General features: G+C 44.6%; 2 pseudogenes; one reads left to right on the plus strand and one right to left on the minus strand.

Moving 5' to 3' along the window:
- Positions 1-557: 557 nt before the first annotated feature.
- On the minus strand, positions 558-2952 carry LOC121537297 (annotated as a pseudogene).
- A 2464-nt stretch (positions 2953-5416) lies between these two features.
- Positions 5417-10675, plus strand: LOC121538590 (annotated as a pseudogene).
- The last annotated feature ends 3403 nt before the right edge of the window (positions 10676-14078 follow it).

Consider the following 14078-nt stretch of genomic DNA (forward strand, 5'->3'; position numbering starts at 1 on the left):
TGGGCGGCCCTTTCTTGGCAGGTTTGTTGTGGTGCCATATTCTTTCAATCTTTTAATAATGGATTTAATGGTGCTCCGTGGGATGTTCAAAGTTTCAGATATTTTTTTATAACCCAACCCTGATCTGTACTTCTCCACAACTTTGTCCCTGACCTGTTTGGAGAGCTCCTTGGTCTTCATGGTGCTGCTTGCTTGGTGGTGCCCCTTGCTTAGTGGTGCAGACTCTGGGGCCTTTCAGAACAGGTGTATATATACTGAGATCATGTGCCAGATCATGTGACACTTAGGTTGCACACAGGTGGACTTTATTTAACTAATTATGTGACTTCTGAAGGTAATTGGTTGCACCAGATCTTATTTAGGGGCTTCATAGGAAAGGGGGTGACTACATATGGATAAGAGCGTCTGCTAAATGACTACATATGCACGCACCACTTTTCAGTTAATATTTTTTTAGGATTTTTTGAAACAAGTTATTTTTTTCATTTCACTTCACCAATTTTGACTATTTTGTGTATGTCCATTACATGAAATCCAAATAAAAATCCATTTAAATTACAGGTTGTAATGCAACAAAATAGGAAAAACGGCAAGGGGGCTCAATACTTTTGCAAGGCACTGTATAACCTCTGCTGACCTCACACCACATCTGCCTCTTTCTTCACAGAGATTTTCACCTTCTTATTACACATTTAAGATTTTCTTGTTCTTCCCCATCCCCTCTCCCTCCACCTTTATCTATGTCTTGGTCTTGACCTTCTTCTCCTCCTCCTGTTTCAGAGAGGGTGTTTCTTTCAGCTTCTGGAACTTTTTCAGGGCAGCACAGAACACCTGAGAGAGTGAGAGACAGTCATGCTCCATTGACATCAATGCATGACTTAGTGAAAGTTCAAGTAACCGGTGTCTCAATTTAGGACTGCCTTTATAGATTAGAGAGAGAGAAAGAGAGTAGAGAGGGATAGTGAAGAGAAGAGGGGATTGATTCCGACCACTAGTTTGTGTGCTACTCACCGAGTGTGCCCAACCAGCGTAAGGACCCCATAGCTGTCTGAAGAAGTCCCCTATGCAGAAATAAAATCAATCAGTGATGGTTTGTTCAGAATGACACGGTTTGAGGTTGTTAAGCACATACTGTAGGGTGAATCCTCACCAATCTCACAGTGGACCTTGTCTGTGAGGCTTTTCTGCCCGTTGCCCACCGCACAGCTGTAGTCTCGTTTAGCAATCTGCCACACGTGTCCACAGGCACAACACAGGCCTTGTCCATCAGACACACACAGTCTGCCACCTACAGGTGGAACACAGGTAACAGTTTTTATGCCTGTGTATAATGCATTCATAGTGGTGGCCTCTATCACACCGATTCATTCCAAGACTTGCTATTGGCATTCAGAAGAACTCATGGCTCCTTCCAAAAGCCTTTATAAACAGAGGCAAAAAAATATATTAACAATAATGCACTACATACAGTTGGTTCATAGAAAGCCATTCCTCAGCTGCACCCTTTGGAGATGCACCCTTAATTGCCCTGAAGGGTTGAGGCATACCTTGGGGCCAACCCTGGGCAGAGTGCGCAGTGTATCCCCAGCCTGCAGGTAGCCACTGGGGTCCGCCGTGTGAGTCCAGAATCTCTCTGGCACTCTGCTGCAGAAACCTGGCCCTGTACCCAAACCCCAGTACCCTCAGACATGCCTCCACACTGCTGTCTGCCAATCAGAGCACAGAGGACATGTCAGAGGCATAGACACAAAGAGAAGCATAAAGGATTTGAAAGAGCGAGATAGAAAGATGTCAGACAGACAGCCAGAGTGGTGTTGGTGGTAGTTGAGGTGGTACCTGCGAGGGCATGCAGGGAGGGGAAGTTGTGGTAGATGGGCTGGTCCAGCTGGTACAGCGGGGTACCCGAGGACTGGCACAGCCTCTCCACCATGCCCTAGATACGAGAGATCTGGTTGTTGGAGGTGCAGATGAAGGAGAACCGGCACTCTGTGGGATCCTTGAACAGCATTCTCACACCTGGGGTGAAGAACACACACAGTGTGATACACACATCTATGAAGATGTTGGCGATGTGTTGAAAGTGTGGGTCAGCTGCTCCCCACTCTCTGTACAGATCCCCCAACTTCACCTTCAGTTGGAAATAATAATTCAGCAGCTCTTCCTCCTTCCTGTCTGGGTCAGAGTTCACTAGAGCCTTCTCTTCTTCCTACTTCACCTCCATCACTCCCTTGGATCTCTTCCCTGACCCCTTTGAACCCTGGAGCGGGGCCCCTGCCCTCCTCTTCCTACCATCCCCCTCTTCTGTGGTGTTGGGACTATTGTAGGTGTAGTACCATAGAGTGGGTGAGAGTCCACACTCATCACCCCCATCACTCTGGTCCAGTGTCTCTCGCCAGCTGGGAGGGAAAAGTGTTTGAGAGGTAGCATTTCAGTAGGCTGAACATTTGCTAATGCCCTGGCCAGAGCCCTCATGTAACATATGCCCAACCATTGCTTTAGAGATTTAAAGCAGCAGTGGTCAGAGTAACTTACCAGCTCTGTCTGCAGCCCAGTGTGAGGTCCAGACGGAGCTCTGACCGTGAGCAGTCCCCGCCGACAGCAATGTATGCTGGGACAAAGGGCTGGATAACTCACCACATACTGTAGTATCAGAGATATCTGATGAGATGACAGTGGAGGATGTGAACTCGTCCCTAGTAATAGTAGAGAAATCACAAGAGAACCATCTTTGATTCAACGCATACAAAGTGGACACCACAATCATCAGTTTGCCATACAATAAAAACAATCCAAAATCAAAATACAGGGGTGTTATTATAAACATAGTGTACACATTGTGTACAGATACTAATCAGCCAGTCATGTAGCTCTATACAGGACACCACGCATCCGAGCTCACCAGCTTGTAGCCCTAAAAAACGAAAATGAGTTAACTCTGATTCGTTCTTCCATTCCTATGGGGGAAATGAATGGGGTTTTGAGATAAACGCTGAAAATAAGGTCACAGGTTAAAAGGCTTAGGGGATCTTATACGTTTTGTTTATGAGATAATATCAGTCAGTTACCAGGACCTTTATGATGAAGCAGGGAGAGGTTGAAAATGTCAGTGACGACACTTGCCAGTTGGTTAGCGCATGCTCTGAGTACACGTCCTGGTAATCCGTCTGTTCCTGCGGCCTTGTGAATGTTGACCTGTTTAAAGGTCTTACTCACATCGGCTAAGGAGAGCGTGATCACACAGTCGTCCGGAACAGCTGATGCTCTCATGCATGTTTCAGTGTTACTTGCCTCGAAGCGAGCATAGAAGTAATTTAGCTCATCTGGTAGGCTTGTGTCACTGGGCAGCTCGCGGCTGTGCTTCCCTTTGTAGTCTGTAATAGTTTGCAAGCCCTGCCACATCTGATGAGCGTCGGAGCCGGTGTAGTACGATTTGATCTTAGTCCTGTATTGACGCTTTGCCTGTTTAATGGTTCGTCGGAGGGCATAGCGGGATTTCTTATAAGCTTCCTGGGTAGAGTCCCGCTCCTTGAAAGCGGCAGCTCCACCCTTTAGCTCAGTGCGGATGTTGCCTGTAATCCATGGCTTCTGGTTGGGGTATGTACGTACAGTCACTGTGGGGACAACGTCATCGATGCACTTATTGATGAAGCCAGTGACTGATGTGGTGTACTCCTCAATGCCACCGGAAGAACCCCGGAACATATTCCAGTCTGTGCTAGCAAAACAGTCCTGTAGCTTAGCATCTGCTTCATTTGACCACTTTTTTTATTGACCGAGTCACTGGTGCTTCCTGCTTTAGTTTTTGCTTGTAAGCAGGAATCAGGAGTATAGCATTATGGTCAGACTTGCCAAATGGATGGTGTATGGGGCGAGAGCTGCTGCTGTGATGTCATCACCTTCTGCTGGGACACCTGTACCTGCTGTTGCTGAAGGTTTTGCACAATGTGGTTATAATATGGATAATGTCACCAACTCATTTTTGTCCTTCACTAACTGTACCTTCTCTTTCCTTCCCTCTCTCACAGTCTCTTACCGGACAGGCCAGTTCCAGCAGTGACCCAGCCACCTCTTGGCTGTCTGTGTAGATACAGTTGGCCCCCTGCTGGTAAACCATGGTGATGGTAGTGATTGTGGTTGCAACGCCGCCCTGCTGGCTGAACTCCTGCAGTGCCTCTGGGCCCTTGTTGGCCAGGGACTCCTCGAACTCCTTCATCCGATGCTGGGGGACACTGCAGGCCTTCTGCCTCACCAGCTCCTCAAACAAGCCCTCCATGTTATTCATCACAGCCAAACGCTACTCTTCTACGGTGATGGGGAAGGGGCGTCTGTGTGGACAGAGACAGACAAGATGCATATGAATTAGTCTTGTACCATAACCCTGCCGTTAATTACTTACTGTCATGAAGGCTTAAGTTACAATGGCTGTACATAAATGGGGTTGTGGTACACAGCTAGTCAGATTTTGTTGGTTCACAAGAAAAATGCTTTAGTTTTGGACAGAAAATAAAGTTTTAGGACAATAATATTTGCTGACAGCCAAGGAAAATGTTAACTTTTGTGGACGACCACTCACTCTGGATAGTAGGACCTAGATTCCTGTCCAGCAAGGGTTGCGTTCAATACGACAGAACAGTGTTCAACGCTGAATTCAACGGAAACTGTACTTTACGACCAGGGGTGTATTCATTAGTCGAATTCCGTTGCAAAACATTTTGTCTGTTGCAAAGGAGGGAACTTATAAACAAAAGTTATTGCAGCAAAGATTATAATAAATTGTTCCAAGTAGATGTTTGCTGTGCTAATTCTAAAAAGAGTCAATGAAAAAATATATCCACAGGGAAAAGCACATGCAACATATCAAAGTTATACTGTATGCTTAGTAATTTCATTTATTTAAAGCCAGCAAATAAACCCATAGTTTCTACTAGCTGAATTTGTCCAATAGAAACTCATCCTCGTTGCAAAACGTTTTCCCATTTGGTGGAAACGGTTTCCAAATGTTTTGCAAAACTGTAACTAGGCTACTCAGGAACATTCAATGTCATCTTGGTAAGCAACTCCAGTGTATATTTGCCCTAGCGTTTTAGGTTATTGTCCTGCTGAAAGGTGAATGTGTCTCCCAGTGTCTGTTAGAAAGAATACTGAACCAGGTTGTCCTCTAGGATGTTGCCTGTGCTCAGCTGTATTCTTTATTTTTATCAACAAAAAAAAAAGTCCTTGCCGATGACAAGCATACCCATAACATGATGCAGCCACCACCATGCTTGAAAATATGAAGAGTGGTACTCAGTGATGTATTGTATTTTCCCCAAACAACGCTTTGTATTTAGGACAAAAAGTTAATTTCTTTGCCAACAGGATGCATGTTTTGGAATATGTTTATTCTGTACAGGCTTCCATCTTTTCACTCTGTCATTTAGGTTAGTATTGTGGAGTAACTACAATGTTGTTGATCCATCCTCAGTTTTCTTATATCACAACCATTAAATTGCCCATGAAGCCTTATGAACATTTAATTCACACTATCAAGCAATTAGATTGCTATTTAATCTTGAATTATGCTTCCTCTGGAATAGTTTTTTTTTTTGTCGTGAGGTGGTAACAACAGTGTGGCCTATTGTACGGCACGTCCCCTTTAAAATTACTAACCCATCAATTTCTTGCAGTATCTGAAGGAGGGGGGTGTAATCTCGCGTTAGCAGCACACCGCAGTATAACCACTTTTGATTGGCCGACAGGGGTGTAATTGTAAAATGGCGCCCATTGAAATCTGAGTGGAAAAGGGAATTTAATAATAGAGACCGTGAAAAATTCAAGTCTAAAAGATCACAGAGACAATTTGTTTCTCTCCAATGAACAAGAAGAACGCTGCTACTGGCGTGTTGAGACAGTCAAGTTGGTCGGTCTGGGAGAAGTAGGTAAAGGCAGGGAGGGGAGTGGGAATGAACTGCAGCCAACTAACTTACACAGTATCTAGAATACTTAACTAACACGTTTTATACTGAAGTTATTCTATCTACCGAATTATCTATTTTGTACTTTCATTGACATGCCATCTTCTGTTTGCTGAAGAGCTGCACATTCTTTAGTTTGTAGACAGTTAGTCAGCTAACTTAACTAGCTTTCCTTTAGCTAACGAGCAGATTTGCAGCCCCAGTAACCCACCTTCTTTAGCGCTACAGTAGTAACTAGCTCATGCAAATGTGGCATTTGTTCAGTATCAGTGACAATATGAACAATGAGTTAATTCACACCCAGTTAAATTTGAGAAATCGTTTTGTCCGTTGTTCTCACAAGTTGACCTACCCGCTCGAGCGAAGAAGCAAGCAAGACATACCAGGCGAGCGCACGCCCTTAACTATCAGTTATCATTGTTCTGAGTGGTGGTGATGATTGAAATCCTATGACTTGAAAAACACCGAACTTTTGCGGCAGCCGCTGAATCCCGACCGCCCAGGCCATCAAATGTAACACTACAGCTTCTGTCTGATGTCAAAATGTCCTGGATTCAACCACTGATATAGTCCTGGGGGGCGTTGAGTTCGCTTCAATGTTTGCAACGTTGCGTGACAGTTTGTACTGAACCGTGCTCATCGTTCTTAAACAGCCTTTGTGGTACGTTTGATGGGTATGGCGAGGTGTGACAATTTAAAATCGCAAAACTGGTGCAGCTTGGTAATCGCCCTCTGGGCCACCTTAATCACATGGTATTTATTCTGGGGTGTATTCATTAGTCGGGTTCCGTTGCAAAACGTTTGGTGTAAATTCAGGTAGGTCAGTTCTCGCCTTTGCAACAGACCAAATGCTTTGCAACGGAATCCGACTAATGAATACACCCCTGGTCGGACAGTACCGTTTCCGTTTCATTCAATGTTGCACACAGTTCTGTCATACTGAATGCAACCCTGGCTGGACAGGAGTCTAGGTCCAACTATCAACAGTGACTTCCACAAAAGTTAACCTTTTCCTCAGCAAATATTATTGTCCTAAAACGTTGTTTTCCGTCCAAAACTAAAGCATTTTTCCTGTGTACCACAACCCCATTTTATGTACAGCCATTGTAACTTAAGCCTTTATGACAGTAAGTAATTAAAGGCAGGGTTATGGTACAAGACTAATTAACATGCATCTTGTTTGTCTCTGGTGAGGCTGAAGGCCCGCAGTGTCCCCCAGCATCGGATGAAGGAGTTCCAGGAGTCCCTGGCCAACAAAGGACCCAGAGGCACTGCAGGAGTTCAGCCAGCAGGGCGGCGTTACCACCACAACTACTACCATCACCATGGTTTACCAGCCAAGAGGTGGCTGGGTCACTGCTGGAACTGGCCTGTCCGGTAAGAGACTGTGAGAGAGGGAAGGAAAGAGAAGGTACAGTTAGTGAAGAACAAAATGGAGTTGGTGACGTTATCCATATTATAACCACATTGTGCAAAGCCTTCAGCAACAGCAGGTACAGGTGTCCCAGCAGAAGGTGATGACATCACAGCAGCAGCTCTTGCCCCATATGACCATAGCCAAGCACCAAGACATAATACAGGTCAGGACTTTTTCCTCGCTCTCCTTTCTCTCCTCTCTTTCTCACTCATCATTCTGTCTTTCTCTCTGCCACGCTCCTAAAAATGAGTGGCAAATACAGTGCATTCGGAAAGTATTCAGACCCCTTGACTTTTTCCACATTTTGTTACGTTACAGCCTTATTCTAAAATTGATTAAATTGTTTTTTTCCTCAATCTACACACAATACCCCATAATGACAAAGCAAAAACAGGTTTTTAGAAATGTTTTGCAAATTTGTAATAAATAAATAAATTACATTTACATAAGTATTCAGACCCTTTACTCAGTACTTTGTTGAAGCACCTTGGGCAGCAATTACAGCCTCAAGTCTTCTTGGGTATGACACTACAAGCTTGGCACCTGTATTTGGGGAGTTTCTCCCATTCTTCTCTGCAGATCCTCTCAAGCTCTGTCAGGTTGAATGGTGAGTGTCGCTGCACAGCTATTTTCAGGTCTCTCCAGAGATGTTAGATCAGGTTCAAGTCCAGGCTCTGGCTGGGCCACTCTAGGACATTCAGAGACTTGTCCCGAAGCCACTCCTGCGTTGTCTTGGCTGTGTGCTTAGGGTCGTTCTCCTGTTTGGAAGGTGAACCTTCGCCCCAGTCCTGAGCGCTCTGGAGCAGGTTTCCATCAAGGATCTCTCTGTACTTTGCTCCATTCATCATTCCCTCGATCCTGACTAGTCTCCCAGTCCCTGCCGCTGAAAAACATCCCCACAGCATGATACTGTCACCACCATGCTTCCCCCGTAGGGATGCTGCCAGGTTTCCTCCAGAGGTGACGCTTGGCATTCAGGCCAAAGAGTTCAATCTTGGTTTCATCAGACCAGAGAATATTGTTTCTCATGGTATGAGAATCTTTAGCTACCTTTTGGTAAACTCCAAGCGGGCTGTCATGTGCCTTTTTACTGAGGAGTGGCTTCCGTCTGGCCACTCTACCATAAAGGCCTGATTGGTGGAGTGCTGCAGTTTGGCCAGCTCTAGGAAGAGTCTTGGTGGTTCCAAACGTCTTCTATTTAAGAATGATTGAGGCCACTGTGTTCTTGGGGACCTTCAATGCTGCAGAAATGTTTTGGTACCCTTCCCCAGAGCTGTGCCTTGACACAATCCTGTCTCGGAGCTCTATGGACAATTCCTTCGACCTCATGGCTTTGTTTTTGCTCTGACATGCACTGTCAACTGTGGGACCTTAAATAGACAGGTGTGTTTCCAAATAATGTCCAATCAATTTAATTTACCACAGGTGGACTTCAATCAAGTTGTAGAAACATCTCAAGGATCATCAATGGAAACAGGATGCACCTGAGCTCAATTTCGAATCTCATAGCAAAGGGTCTGAATACTTATGTAAATAAGGTATTTCTGTTTTTTATTTGTAATACATTTGCAAACATTTCTAAAAACCTGTTTTCGCTTTGTCATTATGGGGTATTGTGTGTAGATTTATGAGGGGGAAAAAAACGAATTCATTCCAGTTTAGAATAAGGCTGTAATGTAACGAAAGTCAAGAGGTCTGAATACTTTCCGAATGCACTGTATTGCTGGACTATCCTGACTAACTAAAATGTATATGGAAAAGATACTAACAGCAGACACCCCTCTTTCGCCCTCTCCTGTAGGTGCAGGTCAGGGGGCAACAGCAGGGCCAGGTGGTTGGGGGCCAGGTGCTGCAGCTGCCCTCCTCCCATCAACAGCTACAGGGGGTCACCACAGCTCAGCTATTACAGTCTGGGGACCTCACAGAGGAACAGCACCAACAGGTACACACAAACACGTGCACACACACACACAGACACACCAATTCGTGTACACATATACCTAACGAGTAGTGTATTTAAACATCTCTCTCCCCCTCCTCCCTCTGATGCAGACCCAGTTGGTGGCAGGTGGACAGCAGATCCAGACAGTGGCAGCTCTCTCCCCCACGCAGCAGCAGGGGAACACCATTCAGACCACCTCCCCCCTGCAGCCAGCCAAGAAGCGTAAGGTGGACACGCCCATCACAGTGTCCTACGCCCTGCCTGGTCAGCAGCTGGCACAGGGCTAGCCACCCTCCAGGGTCAGGTGCAGCAGCACCGCTACGTGTCTCTGAGGCCAGACGTGTTGACTGTAGATGGCAGCCACCTGTACAGCGCTACAGGTACCATCACCAGCCCCACTGGAGAGACCTGGACCACCCCCGTCTACTCTTCCCCGCCAGGGTCACGTGATCAGGGTGGCGTTACACACATCGCCATCCCCCAGGAGGCATACAGTGCCATGCAGGTTGCCTGGGAAACTACAGACGGCAATGGCACACACTACACCAACGCAAGTTACTATTGGCTCGGGTCATGCGGTTTCCACGCTGATGGGGAGTCGGGGGTTCATGAGGAAGTGCAGTACCAGACAGTGGCGGCCAACTCTCTGTATCCAGCCCAGTTCATGAACGGGAACATTCACATCCCGGTGGCGGTGCAGGGGTACGGCAACACCACGCAGTCGCTCATCTGCGACCCCCAGCAGCAGGTGTTGCACACACAGGGAGCGGTGCAGGTCCAGGACTCACAGCAACTACAGCTAACTTTATTAAGCAGTTACATATTATAATTATAATAGCCCCAAACATCTACATCAAGATTTATATAATTTATATAATCTTGATTTAGTTTTTGTTTCGAGATCATATCTCTTATTGCCTGTGCCCGATTTCCCAAAAGCATCTTAAGGCTACGTACATCGTTAAAACCTTCGTAGGAGCATCGTTAAATCTCTGAGCTGTTTCCCAAAACCATTGTTACTGAAGATGTACTTGAAAACACTTGTTATTTACCGACTGCCACAGACCACTCGTAGAACAGCTAACTGCGTCGTTAATGTGTTTTTTCCCTACAGCGTCACTTTATACACAGAGGTACCCGCTAAACATAGAGTCAAGATGTGTATCTCTCTGTGACCGCTAATAACTTCCCAATGAAGTTGACTACCAATACACAGTTGCCAATGTCTTTGCAATGGTTACAAACAAGCGAAGGATAAAAAAAAACAAGATGGCTGCATTAAGAGATAAATAGCCTACAGTATAGGCTACATAGGCCTATATAATTCAATAATATTGAATTACACTGAGTGTACAAAACATTAAGAACACATTCTTTTTCCATGACAGACTGACCAGGAGAATCCAGGTGAAAGCTATGATCCCTTATTGATGTCATTTGTTAAATCCACTTCAATATGTGTAGATGAAGGGGAGGAGACAGGTTAAAGAAGGATTTTTAAGCCTTGAGACAATTGAGACATGGATTGTGTGTCTGCCATTCAGAGGGTGAATGGGCAAGACAAAATATTTAAGTGCCTTTGAACGGGGTATGGTGGTAGGTGCCAGGTGCACCGGTTTGTGTCAAGAACTGCAACGCTGCTGGGTTTTTTCACGCTCAACAGTTTCCTGTGTGTATCAAGAATGGTCCACCACCCAAAGGACATCCAGCCAACTTGACACAAATGTGGGAAGCATTGGAGTCAACATGGGCCAGCATCCCTGTGAAACGCTTTCGACACCTTTTAGAGTCCATGCCCCGACAAATTATGGGGGGTGCAACTCAATATTAGGAAGGTGTTCTTAATGTTTTGTACACAGTGTATATCATGTTCATTCAATTGAGTTCTATTATGCTAATTGTAGGCTACTGTGTGTAGTTTGCCTCAATATATTTCATGATGTGTAACAACATGCGCAATGATATGCCAAATGAATCTGTGATTGAGTGCATTATTATAGGGTAAGCATTAGAATAAGCCGCCTAAATACTTGCAGTCGTTAGGTGAAATCTCTCTTGGAGCTGATCCATCATCAGTATTGTGAAAACATTTTAAATGTTAAGGTAAGATTTGAATGAAGAAAGGTGATCAGAGAGCGCTGCCTTTCTTCCCGGTGTTTACGGTAACACGTTTACATCTTCGGGCCATTATAGGAACGATGCATCGTTAAAACACATTCATAAGCCTAAGTTCCATCAATTTTGCTGCATTTTGTTGCGTATTGATTTTATTTTTTTGTTATTTGACATTTATTAAACCAGGAAAAGACCATTGAGACCAAGAGTCTCTTTTTCAAGGGACACCTAGCCAAGAAGGCAGCAACAATTAATACATTACAGAATTAAAACATACAATTCAACAACATGATCCAGCCTAAAAAAAGCATTTACACTTCTCTGTAAGAGTCTCCCATCAACATTAAATTCATTCAGTGGCACTAATAAATCTAGATGAAGCATGGGTTGTAGACTATTCCATGCCTCTGGTGCACAAGACGAGAAGGCAGTCTTGCCTAATACTGTAAATGTCCTAAGTAGCAACCACCTAGCAGACAGGGTATGGTAACTGCTGGTGGTGAAGGAGAGTGTGGTCCTCTGTAGTTCAATTGGTAGAGCATGGCGCTTGTAACGCCAGGGTAGTGGGTTCGATTCCCGGGACCACCCATACGTAAAAATGTATGCACACATGACTAAGTCGCTTTGGATAAAAGCGTCTGCTAAATGGCATATTATTATTATTATTATTATTATTATTATTATTATTATTATTATAAGGAGACCAGACTACAGAGGTAAAGAGGGAGTTTACCCAAAAGGGCTTTGTAGATGAACACGTACAAATGTAGCTTTCTGCGCATATAAAGTGAGGTCCAAGCCACCATTTGGTACAAGGTGAAATGGTGGGTGAGTGACTTGGCATTTGTAATCAAGCGCAAGGATGCATGATAAACATAGTCCAGTCTCTGTAAGACAGAGGCTGCATGCAAATACAAGTCACCATAATCAATACAGAGAGAAAAGTAGCCTGAACAAGCAGGAAGCAAGCCTTATTACGAAAATAAAAACCCAATTGAAGTTTCCTCACAAGATTATCCATATGCACTTTAAAGGACAACTTGTCATCCAACCATGTACAGTGGGGAAAAAAAGTATTTAGTCAGCCACCAATTGTGCAAGTTCTCCCACTTAAAAAGATGAGAGAGGCCTGTAATTTTCATCATAGGTACACGTCAACTATGACAAACAAATTGAGAAAAGAAAATCCTGAAAATCACATTGTATGATTTTTAATGAATTTATTTGCAAATTATGGTGGAAAATAAGTATTTGGTCACATACAAACAAGCAAGATTTCTGGCTCTCACAGACCTGTAACTTCTTCTTTAAGAGGCTCCTCTGTCCTCCACTCGTTACCTGTATTAATGGCACCTGTTTGAACTTGTTATCAGTATAAAAGACACCTGTCCACAACCTCAAACAGTCACACTCCAAACTCCACTATGGCCAAGACCAAAGAGCTGTCAAAGGACACCAGAAACAAAATTGTAGACCTGCACCAGGCTGGGAAGACTGAATCTGCAATAGGTAAGCAGCTTGGTTTGAAGAAATCAACTGTGGGAGCAATTATTAGGAAATGGGAGACATACAAGACCACTGATAATCTCCCTTGATCTGGGGCTCCACGCAAGATCTCACCCCGTGGGGTCAAAATGATCACAAGAACGGTGAGCAAAAATCCCAGAACCACACGGGGGGACCTAGTGAATGACCTGCAGAGAGCTGGGACCAAAGTAACAAAGCCTACCATAAGTAACACACTACGACGCCAGGGACTCAAATCCTGCAGTGCCAGACGTGTCCCACTGCTTAAGCCAGTACATGTCCAGGCCCGTCTGAAGTTTGCTAGAGTGCATTTGGATGATCCAGAAGAGGATTGGGAGAATGTCATATGGTCAGATGAAACCAAAATAGAACTTTTTGGTAAAAACTCAACTCGTCGTGTTTGGAGGACAAAGAATGCTGAGTTGCATCCAAAGAACACCATACCTACTGTGAAGCATGGGGGTGGAAACATCATGCTTTGGGGCTGTTTTTCTGCAAAGGGACCAGGACGACTGATCCGTGTAACGGAAAGAATGAATGGGGCCATGTATCGTGAGATTTTGAGTGAAAACCTCCTTTCATCAGCAAGGGCATTGAAGATGAAACGTGGCTGGGTCTTTCAGCATGACAATGATCTCAAACACACCGCCCGGGCAACGAAGGAGTGGCTTCTTAAGAAGCATTTCAAGGTCCTGGAGTGGCCTAGCCAGTCTCCAGATCTCAACCCCATAGAAAATCTTTGGAGGGAGTTGAAAGTCTGTGTTGCCCAGCGACAGCCCCAAAACATCACTGCTCTAGAGGAGATCTGCATGGAGGAATGGGCCAAAATACCAGCAACAGTGTGTGAAAACCTTGTGAAGACTTACAGAAAACGTTTGACCTGTGTCATTGCCAACAAAGGGTATATAACAAAGTATTGAGAAACTTTTGTTATTGACCAAATACTTATTTTCCACCATAATATGCAAATAAGATCATAAAAAATCCTACAATGTGATTTTCTGGATATTTTTTTCTCATTTTGTCTGTCATAGTTGACGTGTACCTATGATGAAAATTACAGGCCTCTCTCATCTTTTTAAGTGGGAGAACATGCACAATTGGTGGCTGACTAAATACTTTT

This window comes from Coregonus clupeaformis, chromosome 24 (assembly GCF_020615455.1).
Source record: "Coregonus clupeaformis isolate EN_2021a chromosome 24, ASM2061545v1, whole genome shotgun sequence".
Lineage (NCBI taxonomy): Eukaryota > Metazoa > Chordata > Actinopteri > Salmoniformes > Salmonidae > Coregonus > Coregonus clupeaformis.